General features: G+C 36.5%; 1 protein-coding gene across 2 annotated transcripts in view; it reads left to right on the forward strand.

Moving 5' to 3' along the window:
* The first annotated feature begins 4,037 nt into the window (after positions 1-4,037).
* Positions 4,038-24,307, forward strand: part of LOC127449216 (caM kinase-like vesicle-associated protein) — a 53,888-nt gene continuing 33,618 nt past the window's right edge. Inside the window, exon 1 of one of the 2 annotated variants that reach the window (XM_051712493.1) lies at positions 4,038-4,362. The gene's annotated coding sequence lies outside the window, so the exon portion shown is untranslated. The remainder of the gene's footprint in view (positions 4,363-24,307) is intronic. The other variant, XM_051712492.1, reaches the window with a different exon arrangement.

The raw sequence follows: 24,307 nt of genomic DNA on the forward strand, positions 1-24,307 counted from the left end.
CCCTTCATATAAAAATATTTTGAGGGAAAAAATTTGCTCCGCTCATTAATTTTGAATATGCTATTTAGATGGTCATGAATTTTGGTTTAAAAAAGGATTATATGTACAGATTTCGAAAATGCAACCGTATATAATATCTAATTTGAACCTTAATAATGAAAGTTCTGCATTCTGCAGAAAGAAATTATGTGTGTGTAGATTACAATCTGCATATTTTGCCACCTAAACATTCTGGGTTGTGAAAAATTTGGGGGTATGAGTGTGGATTAAAAATAAAGAGAAAGCATGACACATAATATTGTCTTTTCCCTAGACTGACATCAACTTTTTAATCTGTTGCCATGCAGTCTAGCTGATTATATGAAACAAATGTCATAATGAACAAATGGTGTAGGGAAAGATAATAGAGAGAGAGGGAGAGAGAGTTTTTTATTCCTTCTTTTTATATGTCTCTGCTTTTGTTGTGTGAATTAATGCTTTGGCAATGTTGTATGCAAACACAATCATGCCAATAACGAAGTCTGAAATTAAAAATTGAAATTGAGAGAGAGAGAGAGAGAGAGAGAGAGAGAGAGGTTCAGGTCAAAATACAGGACAGACACTTAAAAGTCCTAATATTTTCAAGCCATGTTGTGATTTGAAGTTTATTTTGTTTTCTGTGCAAAGCTCTACTGCTGAATTTGTCTGACTCTCTGTCTCCCTTATGTACACACACACACACACACCCACCCACACACACTCCAATGCACCAACACAAGACCGTCTGTGAGGATGGCGTCATCAATTAAACAACTTTGGTGCACCACATCAGAGTCCACCCACGATGTTCGTATATGGTACAGGTGGCCAGCCCCCTACAGACTTTACCAACCAGCTGACTCACACACACACTCTCACTGGCTCTGTATCTAGCATAATCAATTATTCCTAGAGGTAAAGAGTTAAAAATATTTAGTTAACCACAGTCTTTGTGGCTACCAAATTTGTCCATTCTCCTGTTACAGACTTCCCACAATTTTTTTACATTTACATTTAAGTCAACAATATATCACACTTTTAAGCTATATAAGATACTATAGTAACATTTTCAGGAATATTTGCTTACAGTCTTAAGGCTTTTTGCTTTATTATCTTTATAGCCCAAGCAGAACATTGTAATGTCTTTTAAAACTATTTACAGTAATATCTTTCTCCATTGATTTCTTCAGATACTGCAGCTCCACCCTGTTTTACAACCAGCAGCACAATTCAAATTATTCTAATTAACTCTGACTGTGTGCCATTTTATATATTATTTGCTTCGACAGGCACATGTTTGGCAATTCAAGTGTAAATCTGGCTTGGGTCATTTCCCCATCCTACACCCTTCTTCGTCTCATCATTTCCTGTCACTTCTACACTTTCCTATTTGATTAAAGGCTATAAAGCCTAAAATAAATTAAACAACAACAAATGTGTTTGTAATAGGTCTTATTTTCCATACAGGCTCTTTTACTTCTGTTAACTTTCTTCTTAACTTCCATTGAAATGAAATTTAAATATTGTATAATGAAAATGAAAATGGAAGTGTTGTGAATAGATTGTCACAATGCAAATTTATGAGATAACTCATCTAGACATGAGAAACTAAGATTACACTCCAAAATAACAGGCCATTTAAATCATTTATCCAGACCTTTGTGCTTGCCTGTATAGTCTCTCTTCCTCTTAGGAAAGATGAATAAAAAAAGAACACTAACAACTTCCAAAGAGGATAATTCTGAGGATATAATCTTCCTTTGAACACACACAGTGGTGCCAAAAGAGCAGATTTTATGTCAATGTCAAGTTTATTTATAAAGCACATTTTAAAACAACCGAAGTTGACCAAAGTGCTGTACAATATCAGGCATGAGAAAAGCAGATAAAATAGACAATAAAAAAAACGAACTAAGAAAAAGAGAGAAAAAAAATAATAAAAAAATCAAACGCACCTAAACAAAGGATTCAAGGTTGATTAAAAGCCAATGAAAATAGATAGGTTGTAAGCATAGATTTTAAAAACAAAAAGAGATGGAGCAGTTCTGATATGTACTGGCTGGCTGTTCCAGAGCTTAGGGGCGGCTATGGCAAAGGCACGATCACCTCTTTGCTTCAATCTGGATCTGGGAACAGAGAGCAATCCGAGATCCCCAGATTTAAGAGATCTAGATGGACTGTGTGGATGCAATAAATCAGTGAGATATTGTGGCACCTGGTTATTTAATGATTTAAAAAAACAATAAAAAGATTTTAAAATCAATTCTGTATCTAACCAGTAACCAATGCAGTGAAGCTAAAACTGGAGTGATGTGTTCAAATTTGCATCTGCCCTTCAGAAGTTTGGCTGCAGTGTTTTGGACCATTTGAAGATAAGAGAGAGAGATGATTGATTTACTCCAAGATAGAGGGAGTTACAGTAATCTAAGGGTGATGAAATAAAGGTATAATGGTAGCCAGCTGGTACGTGCTGTGTAGTGTATGTAAACCTCACTCCCCTGGCCTCAAGTGATGCACTAGCGACTGACGCTAGAGACTGTAGCCTTTAGCCTCCTTGGTAGCGCACCCGGCTCCCACACTGGAGATGCCATTACGAGTCCTGTTCGGAGAGGGTTGAACAGAACTGGTTACAGTAGTGCCGTGACCCGGATGGGAGTGAAGATTAGGGGTGAGTGTAATGGTAGCCAGTTGGTACATGCTGTGCAGTGTATTTAAATCTCACTCCCCTGGCTTCAAGTGGCACACTAGCGACTGATGTTAGAGGCTGTAGCCTTTAGACTTCTTGTTCGCACACCCGCCTCCCACACCGGAACTGCCGGTTCGCATCCCGTTCGGAGCAGGTTGAGCAAAACCGGTTACAAAAGCATGAATCACTTTTTCAAAGTTCCTCAAGGAAAGAAAAGGTTTTACTTTCGTTAAAAGTCATAAATGAAAGAAACTCGATCTCACCACAGCAATTATTTGTTTATCGAATTTTAGGCTGCTGTCAAACAAGAAGCCTAAATTCTGCACATGATGTAGTATAAGAAGCGAGATTGCCTAATTCGAAATTACACGCAATTTGGAATGCCCAATTCTCAATGCGCTCTAAATCCTTGTGGGGGCATAGTGACTTGCCTCAATCTGGGTGGTGGAGGACAAATCTCAGTTGCCTCTGCGTCTGAGACCGTTAATCTGTGCATTTTATCATGTGGCTTGTTGAGCGCGTTACCGCGGAGACCTTACGTGTGTGGAGGCTTCACGCTATTCTCCGCTGCATCCACGCACAACTCACCACGTGCCCCACCGAGAGAAAGAACCACATTATAGCGACCACGAGGAGGTTACCCCATGTGACTCTACCCTCCCTAGCAACCGGGCCAATTTGGTTGCTTAGGAGACCTGGCTGGAGTCACTCAGCACATCCTGGATTTGAACTCGCGACTCCCAGGCACCCTTATTACAGTCTTTAGGTCCAAACAAAATAACTTCCATTTTGTTTTCATTCAAATTAAAAAAATAAATAAATATGAATATAATCATGGCACATAAGGCACATACAGAAGACAATGTATAAAAAAGGAACACAAAATGAATAGCAATTACACATGACTACATGGATATTTGGAACTTAAGGTAATGCAAACAAACAGTCATGAGAAAAATCAGCCATTCGCGGCCCGTTCGGTATAACGCGGCGGCCGTTTCAGCTTATTGACACCCGTTCGGCCACGTTTCGCGGCCGGCCCACCGGGAAAAGTCCAACATTCTCCAAATATTATTATTATATAATTGTTACATATATAACAATTACACCCATGCAGTACAGTTACAAAGCTTAATTTTAGATGCAAAACGCCTTTATACCCTCCAGCTGTAATTGCAGATAAAGAGAAGTATTTTGCAGCTGCTGCATTTTGCACTTACTTAAAGGGTGCCATTTACTCTTACTAACAAATCTGACAGCATTCACTTTTATTTAGGTCCTGCTTTCTCATAATTACTACATGTCAATGAGAACAGTCACCAGATTCCAGACTTTCATAGTTTGGGAATAGTAATAGTCAGGTATTAGATAGCTGAATACGCATAGTACAGCGCAGTTACAGCTGAAGCCTCTACCTGAGAGAGAGAGAGAGAGAGAGAGAGAGAGAGAGAGAGAGAGAGAGAGAGAGAGAGAGAGAGAGAGAGCGCGTTTCGGGGTTGGGCAGCAGAGTGCGCACAGAGCGTGTCACGCGGAATATTGGCCGAAATTACCAACGAACTCAAATATCAAGAGACCTCTCGAGACCCTCAAAAGAGGCTTCAACGGTCGAGAACACCGCAGTTGTAACATCAGTTTCCCTGAAGCGCTCAAATTATCTGGTAAGTCTTCGTGGTTACATTCATTTATCACAACTGTTATCCATTTGTCGCCGATAACGATTTCACAGAACTCTTTGATAGTGCAACATTTTAGTTCTGTTTAAAACACTGCGCGCCATTTTTTTGCTTAATGGAGAATTCACCTGTGACTCGACGGTTAACAAAAACTAGCGGGTAGCGCAAACTCCCTCCACAACTTTCAGTGATTCTTCGTCACAACAGTAGCTTTGAAGCGGGTGTTTTATGTCCTATTTGCTGTTTGTAATGTAAGTGTACATTTGGCGTATTACACTGTAAAATGTGAAACTGAGCTGTAACATAATGGGTCAGATTGATTCAGTCATATTAAATAGTTGTTTTGACTTAAAAAAAATGTCAATTTCGGTGTTACCACGTGCAGCACATTTTTAGGTAACATTTTGCTTGTAAAGGTTTGCTGCAAAGAGTAAACCCCACTTCATGAAGTGAACACAGGAAATGTATTTCTTTCTTTCTAATGCATATATGTATTGTGTTAATAAGTAAGGAAAGACTAATATATATTTTTTCACATTCTATAAATCGATTTGAAGAACTATCGTCCGATTAATGGGTTATCTGCCTTTTCCACCACCTTAGATATCCTGTCGGCATAATCCACTATCGGTCGACCTCTACTCATAACATTTATGCTTTTGTTATTGCTGTGTAAATGTATTTATGCCTCCTCTGAGCAGCATTAAAAAGTCTGTATACATACATGTCACTTCAGATGCCACTTCTGTGCCACTTTTGCAGTGTAGAGATGGCTTATGACGTCATGTAGTCCAATGCTGGCACGTAATGGCGTTTACTTTATTAGCAACCCATTAACAAGCTGGCGATGACTCACTACTAATTGATATAATTGACAATATGTGCTTTTAAACAGAGCAACAGAAGAGAGACAAAAAGCTTGATGACTATTGTCTCAAAAATAAACTTTCAAGACATAGAAAAAAGCTTATAGTTAATGTACTTTGTGTCTTAATGAATAGAGACACCTTTTCATCATAAACAAATCATTCTGCTCTTATTTATTATTATTTATTGAAAATAAATGGTCAAGATAACAACAAAATGGTTAAAAGACAATCAAATAGTTTGTGTATTGAAGGCAAGGGTTTTGTGAGTTTTGCATTTGAAATCAAATTGCACTTAAATGCTCTCAGCCTGTAATTTAGTGGTTACAGGATTGTTGGAGAGGCCATTATTTCTTACATTACAAATAATAACGGTTTGTTATAGAGTTATAGCTTACCATAAAACATTTTTTGCTTTAGTCCTTCTGTGCATTATTACTCAAGACAGAAGGGGAGAATAATATAAAGCTTGTTAATCAAAATTGTGCACTTTTTATTCACGCACACTTATGTATGGGTCCCTTTTTTGGTCTAACATGTTTTCCATTTGTTATTTTCTCTGCATTAACCCAATGGTATTCAAAGGAGTCTATGTACTTTATGCCATGAAAAAATCAAGAAGTACTTTTACATTTGTTAGAGCTGATGATGTTTAGAGCCTCAGTAGACAGAAGAATATAACTGACCTTGCTCTCTGTTGCTCCCATTGAAAATGAGCACAAAAAACCCCGGACACTGTGTTTGTATCTGTATGAGTGTGTGAATGCAACCCACGGGCTAAAACACCACCCACTACCTCTGTTCAAAAACACCATCCCATTCTCCAGAGCTCTTAGCAGGGCCCGTCATCCTTTTATATAACATAACACCTGCCCCACCTCCACCTCCAGCTGGCACCTCCACTGTACAAGAGGTGATAAATAAGAGCACCGCCCTCCCCATTTTGGTTCTTCCATACCTAAACCAAAACAAATATACATCTAGCCTAAATCTCCTCTGATCCCAACATGTTCTCATGAGAATTCTTATGTATTCAAAAAAGTTTGGTTCTAGCAAACGTACACTCTCTTACGTTTGCATAGACACTGAAACGTACAATATTGACGAATTCACAGCGTACGTATTAACACCTATAGAAACATATAAATTTTTACATGTACTGTTTGAATTGATTAATATTGAATAATATTATTCTTTATATTATTATTCTTATAATATTATTTACTGATCAGAAGGTCGGGGGTTCAAGCCCCAGCACTGCCAAGATGCCACTGTTGGGCCCTTGAGTAAGGCCCTTGACCCTATCTGCTCCAGGGGCGCCGTATCATGGCTGACCCTGCACTCTGACCCCAGCCTAGCTGGGATATATGAAAAAGAAGAATTTCACTGTATATGTGCAAATGTATAATGTGTGATAAATAAAGAAAATTATAATTATAATTATAATTAATTATAATTAATAGAATGAATCAGTTAAATACATTTAATTGATAATAAATGAGATTAGTTAAATGCCATCACATTTATTTAATGCAGTTGACATCATAATAAGACATTTTAATGGTTTCTTTCAGTTCCGTGTGATTTTTGCTGCCCTATATGTTTTAAAGGATTAAATCATTTTAACCACGACTAAACTTTAAAATTTTAAAATGAATAAAATAATCATTTATTAAGCATTTAATTATATTTTTGTTTGCCTTGGGACACAAAATGAGTTTTTAGAATATGCCAAAAAACAAAATAAACCACAAAAAGCACCATAAAACTATAATAAAATTAATCCATAAATTTGTTAGCTCTAATCCAAATCTTCAGACTGCTTTCTGTGAAGAACAGACCCAAATTCAAGCCTTTTATTCAACGATCTCCATCTTCATATGCCGCAGCGCCGTCACGCCCGCTGTAACCATCAACCCATGTTGGTTTCGTTTTTCAAAATTCAAAAATTGCTGCCTCAAGCATTATGACCAGCGGTTTTACGGCAGTGATGTCGAATGCTCATTGGCTCTCAAGTGTCTCGTGACCGTTTGCGACATGCCGTATTCTGTGTTGTATATGTTTGAATTAATATGACAGCGCCGTTATAGGCTGTGTCTCGTTTGGAAGGCTGCATGCTAGGTAGGACCTGTCCTTTGAAGGCTGCAGTTACCGAGTGTCCTCCTAAACGAGACGGCCTTCGTAGGACAAACGGAACGTAACTTGGTTGCTATGACAGCACGCCACTCTTTAACAAGCACTTTGAGTGAGAAGGAAACAAAATCCCTTTAGAAGGGAATGTATGAGGTAAATTTTAGGAGAGTTATAAAGATGTAAAGAGAAAAGAAAATAGATTTTACAGGTGTACTTTTAGTCTAATACTTTATTTTAATTATTTATTAATACAATTATACATATTATATACTCTGCACCCATCTACTGAGGTACTTCAACTTGGGAATTAACATTCCTTGCGTTTGAACATCATATTTACGGGCAAATTGGCGTCAGACATTTCCGTTGAAGCAAAGAATTGTGGGTTGTGAGTGCCCACGAAGGATACACCTCATGCATCCTCCGAATTCCCATGAAAGAAGGTCGCATTCGGAGTGTCCTACTCGCTTTTCTGAAACGAGACAGCCTCGATGAAATATGCGGCTGAGAAATGCGACCTCCGGAGGACGCATCCTACCAAACTAGACACTGCCATAGAGTGCATCAGGAGAAGATTTACAGTGATTAATCATTTAAATTCTGCTCTCCACCTCACACAGTGCTATTGTATGGCGTCAGAGAGCACATCGGATGCAACACATCACCCTTTGGACTACTTTTGTACAGAATTTTGCCATTTATCTGCCTGTTACATGTTTTATATGCTTGATAATGGTTATGGTTTATGTTTAGGAGTAGGTGTGGGATTTGTGGCTGTAAAATATATATACATGAATATATTGTATCAAACATTATTGCCACTGTACAGTAATCTACTTGTTACATGTTTTTATATTGTTGAAATGTGGTTATGTTTAGAGGTTGGGGTAGGGTTAAGGGATCTAACATATCTATAAAACAGTAAAATGTACAAATATATTTATAAACGATTCGTGTATTCAAATATAGTTGTAATGGATTCATCAATACTTTACTTTTCTAAAGCTGTAAATACGTAAAAATGTTTACGTTTTAGATGCTTTCAAACGTCCATATTGTACGTTTTAGTGTCTATCCAAACATACAAACATGTACGTTTAAATGTTACAAATATTAACATACAACTAGCTACATATATTAATGAGATCAGGCTGCTGATCCATGATGTCTTACCATCGGCAACAGTGCTTAATGTTTTAACAATCTTTCTAACGTTACTCTTCAGCAATGCTCTATAAATGTAAATGTACTCTACAAACTGTTGATCAAGCCTGTTACAGATGCCAAAAATACAACCAACCCAGAAGTGTTTAGCTGCTACAAATTCTTTTAATGAGCCTTTTAGTAGAGAATTTGGAAAACAAATGCAAATTGGAGAGGCAAATGCAATTTCATTCAAGTGGCTGTTGCAGAAATATTACGTTTCTACTGTATTGCATAAGCAGTGTACATCTTTTTAGATCACCAAAAGAATGTATAGGCCTATTATATAGAATATATTAGAATTGTATAGAATATATAGACAAATTTAGTTGAAGACACCTTCTGAACAAACATAATAAAAAGAGAAGAAGAGAAAATGAGGCGATTTCTAAGAATTCATTTTGGATCTTGGTTTTTTAAATGAGTTAAATGAATAGTGTTTAGTCTTTAGAAATAGTTCTATGCTGCACATTAAAAGCAGCATCTGCAGTCAATCTTTATAACTTTTAATGAAACAATTTAATATCTATTAGACTAGCTTTGCTGCCTTTAGAATTCATAATTGTGTGGCTTATGCAATTAAATTAATGTTTTGTTTTCATTTGTGAATGAAGGACAGGTAAAGACAGTTCCAGCATTACTGATTTGACCTGATAATCTTAATAATCACCCACCGTAATCTCAACACATCAAAACCATCATTAGCATACCTATAAAATCAGGACAGTGCTTAATACAATGTCACTGTACTACCATAGCCAGGAGAGACAGCTCTCACATAGGAGCATGTCACAGCGATGCAGATAAAACATATATTGTCTGTTTTATTTCTGACACTAAATTCCCTGGAGCTGCTTCAAAGCATATAAAATAAGAGGATGTGTATGTGTGTGTGTCTGTATGTGAAGGAAAGAGAGAAATATAGAGACGGAGAGAGCGAATGGAGTATTTATAACATAACAATAACATAACAAGCCAAAATAACAGAAGATAAATAAAAGAACAAGACTGGCAGTTCTCAATATCATATCTCTCTAAGTGTTGAATATTTACAGTTTCTGAGTTTTTTGGGAGGCTTAAAAAGTTCTTAACAAGAATCACACAGTTGCCCTCATGACCTAGATTCATGCCCCCAAGAGTGTCTCAATCTGTCCTGTCTCCTGACAGAAAAGACACTTATTTTGAAACGATAACTTAATTCATTCATGACTATGGGATTCAAGAAGCTTTTGTAAATAAGTTTTAAATGTAAAAAAAAAGTATTAAATGTGAAGAACTTGGACTTTATTCTCCCTACAGTTTTTCTAGATTTCATAATTGTTTTTATTTACAGTGAATGCATCTAATGAAAAAATAAAAAGATTTCAAAGCACATAAATGATGGTGTATGGATGACCACACATCCTCAGTTGATTCAAGCAATATGTTTTTTGTTTCAGATTTATTAACATGGTCAAAATACATTAAAATACATAATACATTACCATTAAATGTAATAACTTTATCATCATTATTTGGAATTTGAGCTGCTGTTGCAAATGTGTTAACTTAAAAGGCTAGTTCACCCAAAAAATGAAAATGCTGTCATCATGTACGCACCCTCATGTTGTTCCAGACACAGAAAGAGATATTAGGCAGAATGTTAGTCCCAATCACCTTTCAAACAAGATGCAATGAAAATGAATGGTGACTGAGGCTGTCAAGTCCCTAAAATTATGTCTTTTTGTATCACGGATGTAAGAAAAAGTCATACAAGCTTGGATTTTGGAGGGTCAGTAAATTATGAGAGAAATTTCATTTTTGATTGATTATCTGTAAGTACTGTAATTGTAAATGACTTGCAGTCTTTGATCCTGGATTTTCTCAATAGTTTTTGCAGTAAATGAATCTTATGCTAAATTAAATAAAATATACAATTTCAAAAGAACTCTCAAAAATGCATTAAAACACTTCCCTGGTTTTAAGGAAGACACTATAAAAGATGAATATAAGAACTTGTTACCTTAAGGAGCTACTTGTTGACCCTTAAAATTACTTGCATTGGTGCTTCTGTCATGACTTTTTGTGGTTTGAATAAAACCAATTATTTTAGATGTTACCACTAAGTATATTTTTAAGTTACCTGACAAGACATTTTTACGGTCCAGAGTGATTCCAGTGAATAGCACTACCTCATGGAGGTGGCAACTAGCTTCAGAGACTGACTGTGAAATCCCAGATGTGACTGGCTGTCCAATGTCAGATATAAAGGGGAATGTAAAATAGAGATGTAAATTAATATTTCACCCACCCACTAGATTAATGCAGCTACATAGCCAAGATTGCCATCATTATCTGTTGATGCATTAGTCCATGCACATCTAATGCAGCTGGACTTTCCACAGTGGTTAATAGTTAGACTACAGAAACCATAATATAAAGATCTTGGTGGGATTTGTTTTTATCATATTACCACAGCATTCAGGTGATATTTCTTGCTGCTAACATTCCCATTACTGATTCCCAAAATCAGCACTAACTCGGCAAGAGAGCAGTCTGATGTAAGAGTTCCAAGTTAAATCTTTAGAATTTGAGACTTCTCTTGAGAAGGGTTGTTTTGGTTCTCTCTGTGTAAGCAGTGAAATCTAATACTTGAAAAGAGGCCATGGAATAAAATAGAGCAACATCTTTGCTTTTATATTCTGTTGGAATCCAGAAGCTATTGCTTTTCCCTCCTTTTTTGTTGCCTGGGAAACAGTGTTATCATGAGGCGGGTGTTTGTTGTTAAGTGATCCACCCTCAATGTTTTTTCTGTGGAAGAATGCCCAGAACAGCCAGGAAATTAAGTTAACTGAGCGGCACTCTTTGTTCAGTGCAGTGGCATATCTCAATTCTTTGCAGTTAGTTTTAAAGGACATGTTTTGGAAATCATAGGCTGTACAAAACTTACTAAAACATAACAGAAAAGCTTAGTATTAAGTATTAAAGGGATAGTTCACCCATAAATGAAAAATCTTTTGTAATTTAATCACCCTCATGCCTTTCCAAACCCGAATTACTTTCTTTTTTTTAGCCTGAGCTCATGAAATTTATGTGAACATAGCAACGTTTTTGCGAAACTGAAATTGCGTGCTTTATTACACGTTTGGCTGCAGTTTCCAAGTGAAATGCCCAGTGGGGGGAGCCAAAACCTAGCGAAATGAGATTGTAATCAGACGATGGAAGTTTTAATGAGTAAAATGTACCACCCTAACCTAAAATTTTACCCAAAATCTAACCAATAGTGTCCTGAAAGCTAAATGAGAGTTTTTATTTTTCCCCTTTTTCTCCCAATTTGGAATGCCCAATTCTCAATGTGCTTTTTAAGTCCTCGTGGTCGCGTAGCGATTCGCCTCAGTCAGGGTGGCGGAGGACAAATCCCAGATGCCTCCGCGTCTGAGATCGTCAACCCGTGCATCTTATCACATGGCTTGTTGAGCGCGTTGCCACAGAGACATAGCGCATGTGGAGGCTTCACGCCACCCACCGCGGCAACCACGCTCAACTCACCACGCGCCCCACCGAGAACGAACCACATTATAGTGATCACGAGGAGGTTACCCCATGTGACTCTACCCTCCCTAGCAACCGGGCCAATTTGGTTGCATATGAGACCTGGCTGGAGTCACTCAGCACGCCCTGGGCTAAATGAGAGTTTAACAAAACAGACATCCTTACTCTTAACCAACACCTAACCCTAACCAATAGTGTTTAAAAATGCCAATTAAAAATGAAAAGCACATTTTCTGAAGCAACCATGTCATTTTGTGTTGCTTCTATGGGACTTTCAATTTCAAGTGTCTTTGGCTGGACTTGAACTGCAGTTGGCAAGTCCAAAGTCAAACACTCTATCAGGTGAGCTACCAACCAAGCTATTCATAATGAAATAAGTGTCAGGGCTCCAGACTGCAACTAAAATAGTCGCAAATGCAACCAAAAATAATTGATTGCGACAATAATTTAAAATCTATTTGCCACTGGCGACAGTAAGATTGTGTGCGTTCATACGCGGTTTCATCAGATATCATCTTGTAAGTTATTGAATGCATCTTTAGAGTGCGCACCAGTGTGTCTCGCACTGCTTTTCACCCATTCTGTTTCTGACAAGCTTGCTGCACGCAACAAACCTGTTGTGAACAAATTACCCTTTTGAACCGGGTCTTTTTCATGAATCACTTTCTCAGCCAATCAGCCGTCAGTGAGCTCACAACTGGGAGCGCAGACATTTCAAAATAAGAGTCCCATGTGTATTTCGGGCTTCTTTATAATGAAAAAGTCCCGTATTGTGTACCACTTTTTTTCTTCTTCTGGTAGTTATTGATTGGGATTGGAGTAGCACAATAAACTGCATCTGGGATTTCATTCAATTTGCACTATTGTAGTCTCTGTATCTGGGCCATCTGGTAACAGTAAAGAAAGACTAAGGCAATATTGTAAAACAATTTAAAAAAAAAAAAAATATATATATATATATATATATATATATATATATATATATATATATATACACACAGCTCTGGAAAGAATTAAGGGACCACTGCAAAATTAGCAGTTTCTCTGGATTTACTATTTATAGGATTTCCGCAGATCCTTAAAATGTCTTAAATTTAGTTTTCCAAAATCTAAGGTCATAAAAAGTCTTAAATATCTTAAATGATACAACAAAAGTCTTAATTTTTATTTAAAGAGGTCTTAAATTTGGGGGTGGTAAGATGGAATCGTGGTAAGACCTAATGTGATTATCAAACTTCAAAAGAATACGATTTAATTAAATAAATGCATGCACTGCGTCCTTCAAAGTGAAAACGCGGCACTGTATTTTCTCCAAGCACGCAGGGGCTTGTGAGTGTTTTCAGCTGTTGCAGAGCAGTTCACAATCATTAGGCCTTATCGTAAATTTATGACAAGCTATCACTAAAGATCAGCTATTGATGATGATGTAGTGTTGATAAAATATGACAGTTTACTTTTAATTGTTTATTTTGTAATACGTTGTAGATTACTGTAGGAGTGCACATTTTATATCCCTTATTTGTTTGAATGAGCAGCTGGAAACAGTGACGTGCAAGCATTTCAAAATAAGAGTCCCCGATGCATTTCAAAGTTAAAGTGCTTTTAAAGTTAAAAGTTCTGGGCTATGAATCAAATCAGTAAGAGTCTGTGATACATTATTTATTTTGAGATTATTTTGGTTTATTTTAGTATGGGGATACTGTATTCATTTTTTTTGTTCAGGTCTTGAAAAAGGTTTTAAAAAGTCTTAAATTTGATTTTAAAAACTCTGCAGCAACCCTGTATGTGTATGAGTAAAAGTAACATTTTTGTTTTATTCTATAAAGTACTGACAACATTTCTTCCAAATTCCAATTAAATAATATTGTCATTTAGAGCATTTATTTGCAGAAAATGACAACTGGTCAAAAAACTAAAAGATGCAGTGTTTTCAGACCTAGAATAACGCAAAGAAAACAAGTTTATATTCATTTTTAAACAACACAATACAAATGTTTTAACTTAGGAAGAGTTCCGAAATCAATATTTGGTGGAATAACCCTGATTTTCAATCACAGATTTCATGCGTCTTGGCATGCTCTCTACCAGTCTTTCACATTGCTGTTGGATGACTTTATGCCACTCCTGGCACAAAAATTCAAGCAGCTCGGCTTTGTTTGATGGCTTGTGGCCATCCATCTTCCTCTTGATCACATTCCAGAGGTTTTCATTGGGGTTCAGGTCTGGAGATTGGGCTGGCCATGACAGGGTCTTGATCTGGTGGTCCTCCATCCACACCTTGATTGACCTGGCTGTGTGGCATGGAGCATTGTCCTGCTGGAAAAAACAATCCACAGAGTTGGGGAACATTGTGAGAGCAGAAGGAAGCAAGTTTTATTCCAGGATAACCTTGTACGTGGCTTGATTCATGCGTCCTTCACAAAGACGAATCTGTCCGATTCCAGCTTTGCTGAAGCTCCCTCAGATCAACCCATTAATGGGTTATCAGCTGTCTTCCTTTTCTTCGGCTTTCTATCTTGTTTCTGAAGAGCAATCTAAATCAAGCAATTCTGTGATTTGCAGACTAAAAACAGCCATTTGGCTCCTTAATATTTCGGTTTAGAAGCCAATGGCTTCTAAGTCATTTTTTTAGTCTGGAGCCCTGAGTGTGTATTTGTAGGTGGGTCTGTAATACAGGTGTTAAAATATATCATTTTTCAGATCATGCTTTAAAGTAAACATGTTTTGATATCATAACATAGTGGGGGGTGATTAATAGAGCGAAAAATAAGTGTTTATAAAGCTATAATCAGCAACTGTACTCGTGATTTGTGTGACAATGAATAAAACGCACCATTGTTGTAGCATCTCTAGTGTTCATTTCAACAGGAAACTGCAGCGAAATGTAGAAAGCGGCACGTACAAGTCAGATTGCAAAAATCTATATAGAGTAACGTTCATTCTATGAGACCAGGTTGCTCTTTTTCTGTGAACCACAGAAAAATTATAGGTAAAGTTATAGGGACTAACATCCCCAGTCATCATTTACTTTCATTGTATGGAAAAAAAGATGCAATGAAAGTGCATGGTGACTGACACTTAACAATTTGCCTAACATCTTTTAAAAGTCATATATGTTTGGAACAACATGAGCAAATGATGACTTGATTTTTAATTTTGGGTGAACTATCCATTTTTAAATAAAGCTTTTAAAGAGTCCATGGAGAGATGAGCATGAGTCCCTAATTTTAGAGTTGTGTATGCAGTTGTTAATGCTGTGCTGAGCAATAAACGGTTCCCCTCCTCTTGAACCCCCCAACCCAACTACTGCTGCCTGTATTATAAAGTAAGCGCTTATGTATGACTGTAACCAAGGCAACAAACAACATAAGGAACAGAATGGACAGATTAGCCGACTGGGTGTGAAGTGAATCCAAGTCTCTTAATATGCTCATAATTCCTCCAATTAGCCATTCCTCAGAGAGACCACGCAAGTCTTTTTGGGGAGGTACTGAGTGCACTGGTTTATGATTTTGAGGAGGTATAAGACAGGTAAGATAAATACACTAACGTCTTTGAAGGTTGTACTGGGTTGTTTGATGTTGTCCGTTGAGTAAACGGAAGGAATGTTTTTGCTCTGCATTCATTTATTGTGATTATTTACAATCACACTAAGAAGTCCAGTTGTGTGTTTAGTGTGTTTTTCATGTCTAGTGAAATGTAGAGAGGTCCAATGTTATCTTTTGTGGCAGAATTCTCCTTGGTGTAACATCAGAGGGAGATTTTTTTGTGTCTTGGTGCTGTACTAAGCCATCTGGCACACAGTGTTTCACCACAGTGTGATAAGATTCACCCTTTGAAGAGACCTAGGAATCCTGCCGTTGGCCAGGCCCGTGGTGGCCATCTAATAGACCTGGAGGTGTGTTGATACACATTGCAAACAGTGTGCACTTCTCACAAAGAGTATTTTTCCTGGGTCAAAAATGGTCTTTGTGGTGGCTAATGTACACGGTCATTACATATGTGATGCAGTTTTTTTGTTTTTTTTTACATTATTGCAATTAATATTTAAGACATTTAGTTTCATTTCATGTTTATAATGAACATAATTTTTTTTTTTTTTGTCATCTGAGCATCTAGAAACTTCAGTTGGTGTACTTCAAGGTGCTGTAATAAATCTAACTTAACACCTTATTTCTATAGACTTCATTTAATATTCATGAGTAAACCACTTTACTGATTTGGGACTGTTATTCTATATAGGAAATGTTTGTTTCCTACTCCATAACAGATATTGTTTTCCTTTTACCAGACTCTTAATGATTTGGGAATCATTTTGATTCTAGGATCATCTAAAGCCAAACCAGGCCAGTTTGTTTGCTAATTTCAAACATCATCAGGAAATTTATTAAAATATTACACATGACTTTGTTCAAAATGTATAAAGGTTCAGACTTTTATTCTACACTGTATTTGCCCTTATGATTACCATTGTTCTTTCATTGTTTAACAGTTGCATTTGTAATGCCATAATCACAAGAAAGACAATGGCTGGCCCCTCATTACTGTGGTTAGGTAGTAAAAAATAATAGCCTAAAACTTTTTCTAAGACAACTGCCAAGTTGTAATTAAAAATTCTGTTACAGTTTACTGTAATAAATGTTAGTGTTGATGTGTAGATGTGAAAAGTCTTATAACTGATGCTTGTGCAGGGCAGGTGTTTTCTCTTTCCCTCGTAAGTGCTGTTCAGAATTTCGGAGCTAGGCGTTTGAAATGGTTGAATTGCTCCATAGCGCTTAAAATAGTGAATTCTCATGTAAAATTAAAATGGGTCGCATAAGTTTTGTTGTCTGTGCCACAATATTGAGGGAAGCTCAGTTTAATCTTGTGCGATCTGCTCGGCGCTGTTCTGTCACTGGAGCTCACGTATCAAGGAAAGACAGGTTGATGCGTGCGTAGTACCTGCGTGCTCCAGAAATATAGGAGGACAGAGCAGAGTGCATCATTGCATGAGTGATTCTCAGTGGATCTCGGACACAACATGCACGTGAAACTAGTCTTCAGTCATCCCGCGAGCATTCGCGTTCCGCACGAGAAGCATATTTAATGCCTATAAAGTGGCGAAAGCAAGATGAAAATCATAAAATTTGCTTTGTGTCACGAAATTTTGCTTGCAGGAATTTTCAATGCAGGAAAAACCCTGAAGTAGGGTGTAACGTCCAAATTTGCCCATTGGCCTCTAAACATCATGGCTTCCTAATATTCCCCTGTGTACAGTATATGAATTTGCTACATCACTGTACTCTCCTCTCCACCAATAGCTGGTGTGTGGTGGGCATTCTGACGCAGACCTTATTCACACTAGCGCCATCTTTGATTTTTAATGGGAATGACAACAAGGCTGTGAGGGATAGATTTGCAGTCTCTTCAATGGTCTCTACTGTAGTTCAGTGTGTTTTTGGATTGTTCAATGATAACAAAACATTGATGAAATATCTGTCCAAGAACAGTCAGTATACAAAGAACTCCAGACAACATGAGTTGTGGAAAATCAGATGTGATCTAGTAGATTTATACAGCTTTATACCATTCGTGCCATTGAAGAGATGGTAAGTCTATCCCTCATAGCTTTGTTGTCATTCCCATTAAAAATCAAAGATGGCGATTGCATGAATAAGGTCTGTGGCTGTGGGCACATCATCCAGATGTGTGCTGCACACTGGTGGTGGTGGTGCCTATAAATATATACAGTAAATGTAAGGAATCAATACCAATGTAAAAAATGTATTGTCAGGTAACATAAAAAAATTATTTCAGGCGGTAACATCTAAATCCTAAACATATTTTAATGCATCTTTTAGAATTTAAACTGTAGGCATTAGCGATAAAAATGTCATGCACAGTTTAGATCTTTGACTTTTTTTGTTTCTTTTTGTTTAAGGACAGTTTAAGGACAATCACTAACTATGCTTAATTGTAAAGAGAATTCCTTTAAGTTACTTTTCCTTTTTTCTTTTTTTTGAGAGAGAGAATTAAAATGCTGGATGTATTGCTAAAGAAATCATTCTGATAAGGCAGACAAGGTTGTACAGGAAGTCTTGGGAATAGGCAAAAAGACAGAATATTATTATTCAAAAATGTGAATAAAAAAATCATAAACGGGAAAAACTGGAATGCAAATGCAAGGTGTATTTTTCTTCCTTTCAGTCATATTATGAATGGCTTGAGTTATTGTCACTGGTCTCATCATAAACCCTACTATATTTCATTACTTATTCACAATATGTCAAGGTGAAGAATTGTGAATGGTAAATAACACTTATTAAAAGTGTTTTGTTGCCGTGGCAAAAATAATAAACAAATAAATGTGAAAATGTGGATTGCTCACTGTAAATGAGAGTTCTGTGCTCTGAATGTAGATTAGCTGGGGTTCACACAGGGTTTATGTAAATTTTATTTCTCCTCCAGTTTTATGTAAATCAGTGGGGTCTTTATGTAATGTATTACAATTTTGAGTATAATGCCTCAAAGAAATTGTGCTTAAAGTGTGTAATTTTCCTTCTAATGTCCATCATTAGTTATAGTTCTCAGTGGGACATAATTTAAAGGGGTCATTTCATGAAGAATAAAAATTCCCTTGATAATTTGAGATAAAAAAAGGCTTATTGTACTGTGAAAACACTGTTGATCTCAAAAGTTTTTCCCCAGTCCAGAAAGAGCATTTCATGAAGCTAAGCTTCAAAAACGACTCATTCTGTACTTTTTGACATCACACAGATGCTTTTCTGTGGAATCCTAACAGTGTGTGTCACACATTTCAGTCCAGGCTTTGTAAAGAGGCTGCACTTAGAAATTTGTTTATCAAAAATGTTATTCATGTGATATCATCTAAATTAATTGCTTTTATTCAAGTCAAAAATATTTTTTTAACATGATTAACCTTTATGTAGCTTTAGGGTAAAAAATTACCCCTTTAGAACTTTGCTTCCTTAAGACACATGTTTCCCTTCATCTCAGTGGCATGAGATTTGGTGACTTTTCCTACATTTGCTATCTATACACACACAAAAAATATTGGTCTGGATTCACACACAGGAATAAGAAAGTGAGACTATAAAAGAGAGCGTTTTTTAAAATTTTTTTTAATAGAATTTGTCAAATAAAATCAGCCACAATGCAGAACACACAGAGAAATGAAGGGGTGAGACCATAACACACCCAGAACCGAGAACACACACACACACACACACACACACACACACACGTTGGTGCGGCTATCCTTAGGAGGACTGTCAATGGACATAATGATTTTTATACTGTACAAACTATAGATTCTATATCCTAACCCTACCCCTAAACCTAACCCTCACAAAAAACTTTCTGCATTTTTACATTTTCAAAAAAACATAGTTTAGTATGTTTTTTAAGCGATTTGAATTATGGGGACACTAGAAATGTCCTTATAAACCACATTTATAGCATAACACCCTTGTAATTACCAGTTTGTAACCTAAAAAAAATTCCTGGTAAACCAGGAATTGGGATGTTTGAAATAAATGATAGGTAGCAACATTTTTACTCTTAAGTCTTCTCTTTGTAACACCATGGTTTGTAATCATAATGTGGCATCATTGCAAAACTGACACTTCAAAACCAAACCAAAAAAAAAATATTTACTTTTTAATGTCTTTGATGATGTCTAAATATATGTATATATCCAAATGCAGAACTTATAAGATAAAAAAAAAAAATTTGTTTGCTACAACCAGGCAAATGAGTGGACCTCTGCAGCAATCTTATATAATTGTATAATTTCAGGTCATTTTAATTTTAAAGTTTTTTATCCCCAGCAGATGGAAGCCCCTAATGCATGACACCATTTTCATATTTTTCTCAAATTTGACCCCTAAGACCTCAGGAGTGCACAAGGCTTAAATCAATCTGACTACATTAGATTACAAAAGTAAAATAAAGGGTTGGATCATATTCTTAAGGTAACAATTGCAAATCACAGCTTTTTACAGTTAAGTTGAGTTAAAAACTACTTGACCCGACAGCAAACCTGTGACAGGTTCTTTAACAATCTTTTTGAAGGAGGAAGCGGGATCCAGGTAAACAATCCATGTAGTCTTTTATTTTACACACACAAAGATCTGCTTTTCAGCACAACATTGCACACACGCACACACACACACACACACACACACACACACACACACACACACACACACACAGTCAGCTTCGTGCGTCTCGCTCTCCTCTGGTGGTTTAGACTGCCCTTTTATCCACCTCCAGCTCTCAGTGCAACACAAAACAGCTGTTAGAGGTGGTTTCCCACAGGTGTCAGTCCTTACCGTATTTCCTCTCCCGGCCTAGCTGACCACAGATGTCGCTCAGCCACGCCCACATCACCGCAAAACCATATTCCTTGTGTGAGCAAAGGCAAAGAAAGTGGCCAAGGAAAAAGGTGAAAAACTAAACAAATGACACAAAAAAACTTATCACTTGTAAACACTTATTTTGGCACAAAATCTTTACTAATGTTAAAAGTGGACCTGATATGTAACTGATATGAACCCTGTGGCAAACAAATTACAGTAAACTATAAAATGAATGTGTATAAAAGAGCATTAAATAAAAAAAATAAAAAAAAACGTTTTATATAAGCATGCCATAGCCATGCTTTACTAAACTGATATTAAACTGGGCAGCCTCCTTTCACATTAGGCTAAGTTATTGGCAGAATGGAAGGTTAAGGCATATTTTTAAACTATTTTTAACAATAAAACTTATGAGGGTGTAGATTCCTGTGTTTAGATCTAAATAGTTTTGAAGATAGGTGTTACCAATCATTTTCCATTAGACACAGAAAGTGTTTAACTTTTTTTGGGTGTACAGATGGCTCAAACTATAGACATGAGCAAATGTTCTTTGTATTAAAAATGTCTCAAAGATCAATTTTAATGATGACAAGAGTGTAAAGAAGTGTGTACCATGTGTTAATAATGTTCATAATTTCCTTAGACATCCTTTGTCATATGATTGGGGACAATTCCCTTGTTTTGAAACAAGCTTTGGCTTTCATGGCCAGAGCACATTTATAATGCACAGCCTAATGCTGATTGTGCCAAATGAGAGGCACAGCAACACGATGCATCATCAATTAGATTACCAAGTACCCATTTCTAAAAATAAACTCATACATATGAATGTTTTGATAAACGTGTGTCTCCATTTGTTGACTCACAGCTAATTGATGTTATGTCTCTTCATTTGTTTGATTGCTTCAAGAGAGAATGTTTTTTAGATAGGAGGAGAATAAAACATACTTGTTATGGCTGATGCAGGCTTGATGGCCAATTTGGAGAAGTAAACGCTCGAATGGCACTTTGCTAATTGAACATAGACAGATGCATAATGGACTTACAGGACAAATTGTTACCGGAAAGTGTTATTTGGATGGCACTGACGTTCACTCTCACTTTCTGCACAGAGGATCTGATTTTAGCTTGGTTTTTTTTGGTCTGTTTTTTTGTGTATGTGTGTGTGTGTTTGTACGTAATGAATCTTTCTTTTCTTTTTTTTTTAGGCTAAACTAAAGGAAAAAATGTTTTCTCAAATGCTTCTTTTTCATAGATCAAACGATTTTATTGAGTTCTCAGTTATGTTTCTTTTAAATATCAACTTTGTCTCAGACATTTCTCCTTAGAAGAACTTAGAAAGAAGTACAAATAGAAATAAATGAGACAGTTGTGGACAAAAAGAGTTTAGAGCTATGAAATGAATTTGGATAGCATAGCTCAGACATGGTCTTTAAAGAAGTGTGTGTCTTGACATATCAGAGCATAGTCTGAGCTTAAGACGTTGAGATCCCTACACATAGGGTCTTAACAAATAATATGAAAAGCAGGAGATTTAAAAGTCTCTATTGGTTCTCCATTGAATCTTGTTGCTGTCTAAGAGAAACAATTGAAATATTAAAGAAACCTTATTTGTGTTTTTTTTACTTTGTTATGGGTGGTTTTGGCTTACTGGAAATACAATAGTACAGTTAGACAGTGCTATATCACACAAATTAATCCAAACATAATGTGTTCGAATAGCACTAGTCCTAAAGCAGTGACAACATCTTATTTAATGTTGAGCTCAATTGGCTGGTTTAGTAAGGAACACTATGGTTTTGCAGTATGCCTTATAGAAAAGGCTGAGTGACAGCAAACGTAGACACGGCTGGCAGCTCTGCAGAAAGAGAGCCTAACAATGCTCAAGGCTTCAAACTGAATGTGCAGCATTGCAGGGCACAGACAGCTACCACAGCTCAGAGACACACATGCATACATGCACAAATACTGAATCTGGATTGCATAATTTATCACAAACACGGTAAAGAGGTATATTGTGTCTGTTGATTTCTAAGGCATGAACAGAGCAGGCATGGATGACCCCTTAATCCTTAGAAGCTTAAAACAATCTTGTTTGTTATATTTCTCTGATGATGAAAGCATAATTAACTCTTTAAAAAGATAGTTCACCCAAAATGAAAATCTAAACCTCATGTTGTTCTAAACCCATATGTTGTTATTTTTTCCATGGAACACAGAAGTAGACATTTTTGAAGAACTGTTAACTAGCTTTTGCCTTACAAGTGTTCTTAGTGACTGAGGGCTGTCAAGCATCATAAAACAACAAAAGAAGAAGGAAAAAAAACACTATAAAGCACCAAAAAAAAAGTAATGATTATGAGAGAATGACTTAAATGTTGGTCTGTGCCTCACACTAAGCTATCGTATGTCTTCTGAAGACTATAGAGCATGCGAGTCTAAACTAAACTTTAATGATATTTTGTGCTGCTTTTATGGCGTTTTTTGTCCTTTATGGAGCTTGAAAGCCCCTGGTCACTATGAAATGCCATTGCATGGCAAGAGCTGCATAACGTTTTCATTTTGTGGCCATCTATTCCTTTAACTAAAAAATCTTCTGAGTGATTAAGTGAGTGAGTGATTGTTCTTAACTGTGCTTTGAATTCCTCCAGATTTGTCCAAATTAAGCTTGGAACAGTCCTTGTCCTTCTCACCCTGAGTTAGCAGGTGCTCAGTAACATCTGAAACTGGATATTTCTGGTGTCCTTGAACTTCTCCTCTGCCTGAATTCTGATGTTTGCCAGCATAGCACTCTGCCTCCGCTGCCAAAGCAGCCTCAGAGCAGCTACCAATCTGTCAAGTTTTTCTCACGCATCGCAATCTTCATTCGAAATATCTTGATATCAATTTTTAAATCCCAAGATCGATTTTTTTACTCTATGCGCCAACCCTCTACAATGTGATAAAATCACTTGCATATGCAACCAAATTTTATGCTATGTGAAAAAAAATGTCTATGATTAGCTACTGGCTGGTAAATGTTCAGATTTCACTTACCAGTGATTGAGTAGTATAGTGGCAAATAACTTAAGCACCAAGATCCTTTCACTGCATGGTAAAGGTAGAATATTTCAATTAAATAATGTCTCTTATTGGGCTGCAACTAACGACTATTTGGTTAATCGATTAATCTTAGATTGTTTCTTCAATTAATTGAGTAAACACAATTTTATTATCTCTGTTTAATGAAAATATTATTTTTAAAAAACAGAAATGATAACGGGTGTAAGGAATCGATTTAAGTTTGTTTAGGTTCGAATTACAGTACTGAATTCACGATTATATAGGAGAAGGAACCCAATTAAGCCCACGTACCATATAAGCCCGCTTATTGTTTTATTTTGAAATGTAAAAAAGACAGAAAGCAAAAGAAAAAATAGTTGTTGCAGGGGAAATGCACATATCTTTTGATATCATTTTTATTTGGAGCCAATGTTTCATTCTTGAGTTATTTGGGAACATGTGCTACCACTGTTCGGTGGCAATTTTGGAAGTTGCTCCAAAACTTCATTGTTTTTGATGACCTCAAAAAAGCAATTTGTCTTGAGTCAGATGAACAAACTGGGCGAGGAATTATATACATATATATATTTAAAAAAAATAATTAAGAGATCAACAAATCAAATGATATGTGATATTATTTATTTTCTTTGTATTTAACAGAAATACTTTGTATTTGAAAACATGGATTTTTGAGTATCTGGTAGTGCAGGACACTGCCTGAGTGATGCTCACAAAGATAGATGTAGTAAAAGAAAGAAAATGAAAAAACTGCTGATAACCACATTAAATTAAAAT

This window comes from Myxocyprinus asiaticus, chromosome 12, assembly GCF_019703515.2.
Source record: "Myxocyprinus asiaticus isolate MX2 ecotype Aquarium Trade chromosome 12, UBuf_Myxa_2, whole genome shotgun sequence".
Classification (NCBI taxonomy): Eukaryota; Metazoa; Chordata; class Actinopteri; order Cypriniformes; family Catostomidae; genus Myxocyprinus; species Myxocyprinus asiaticus.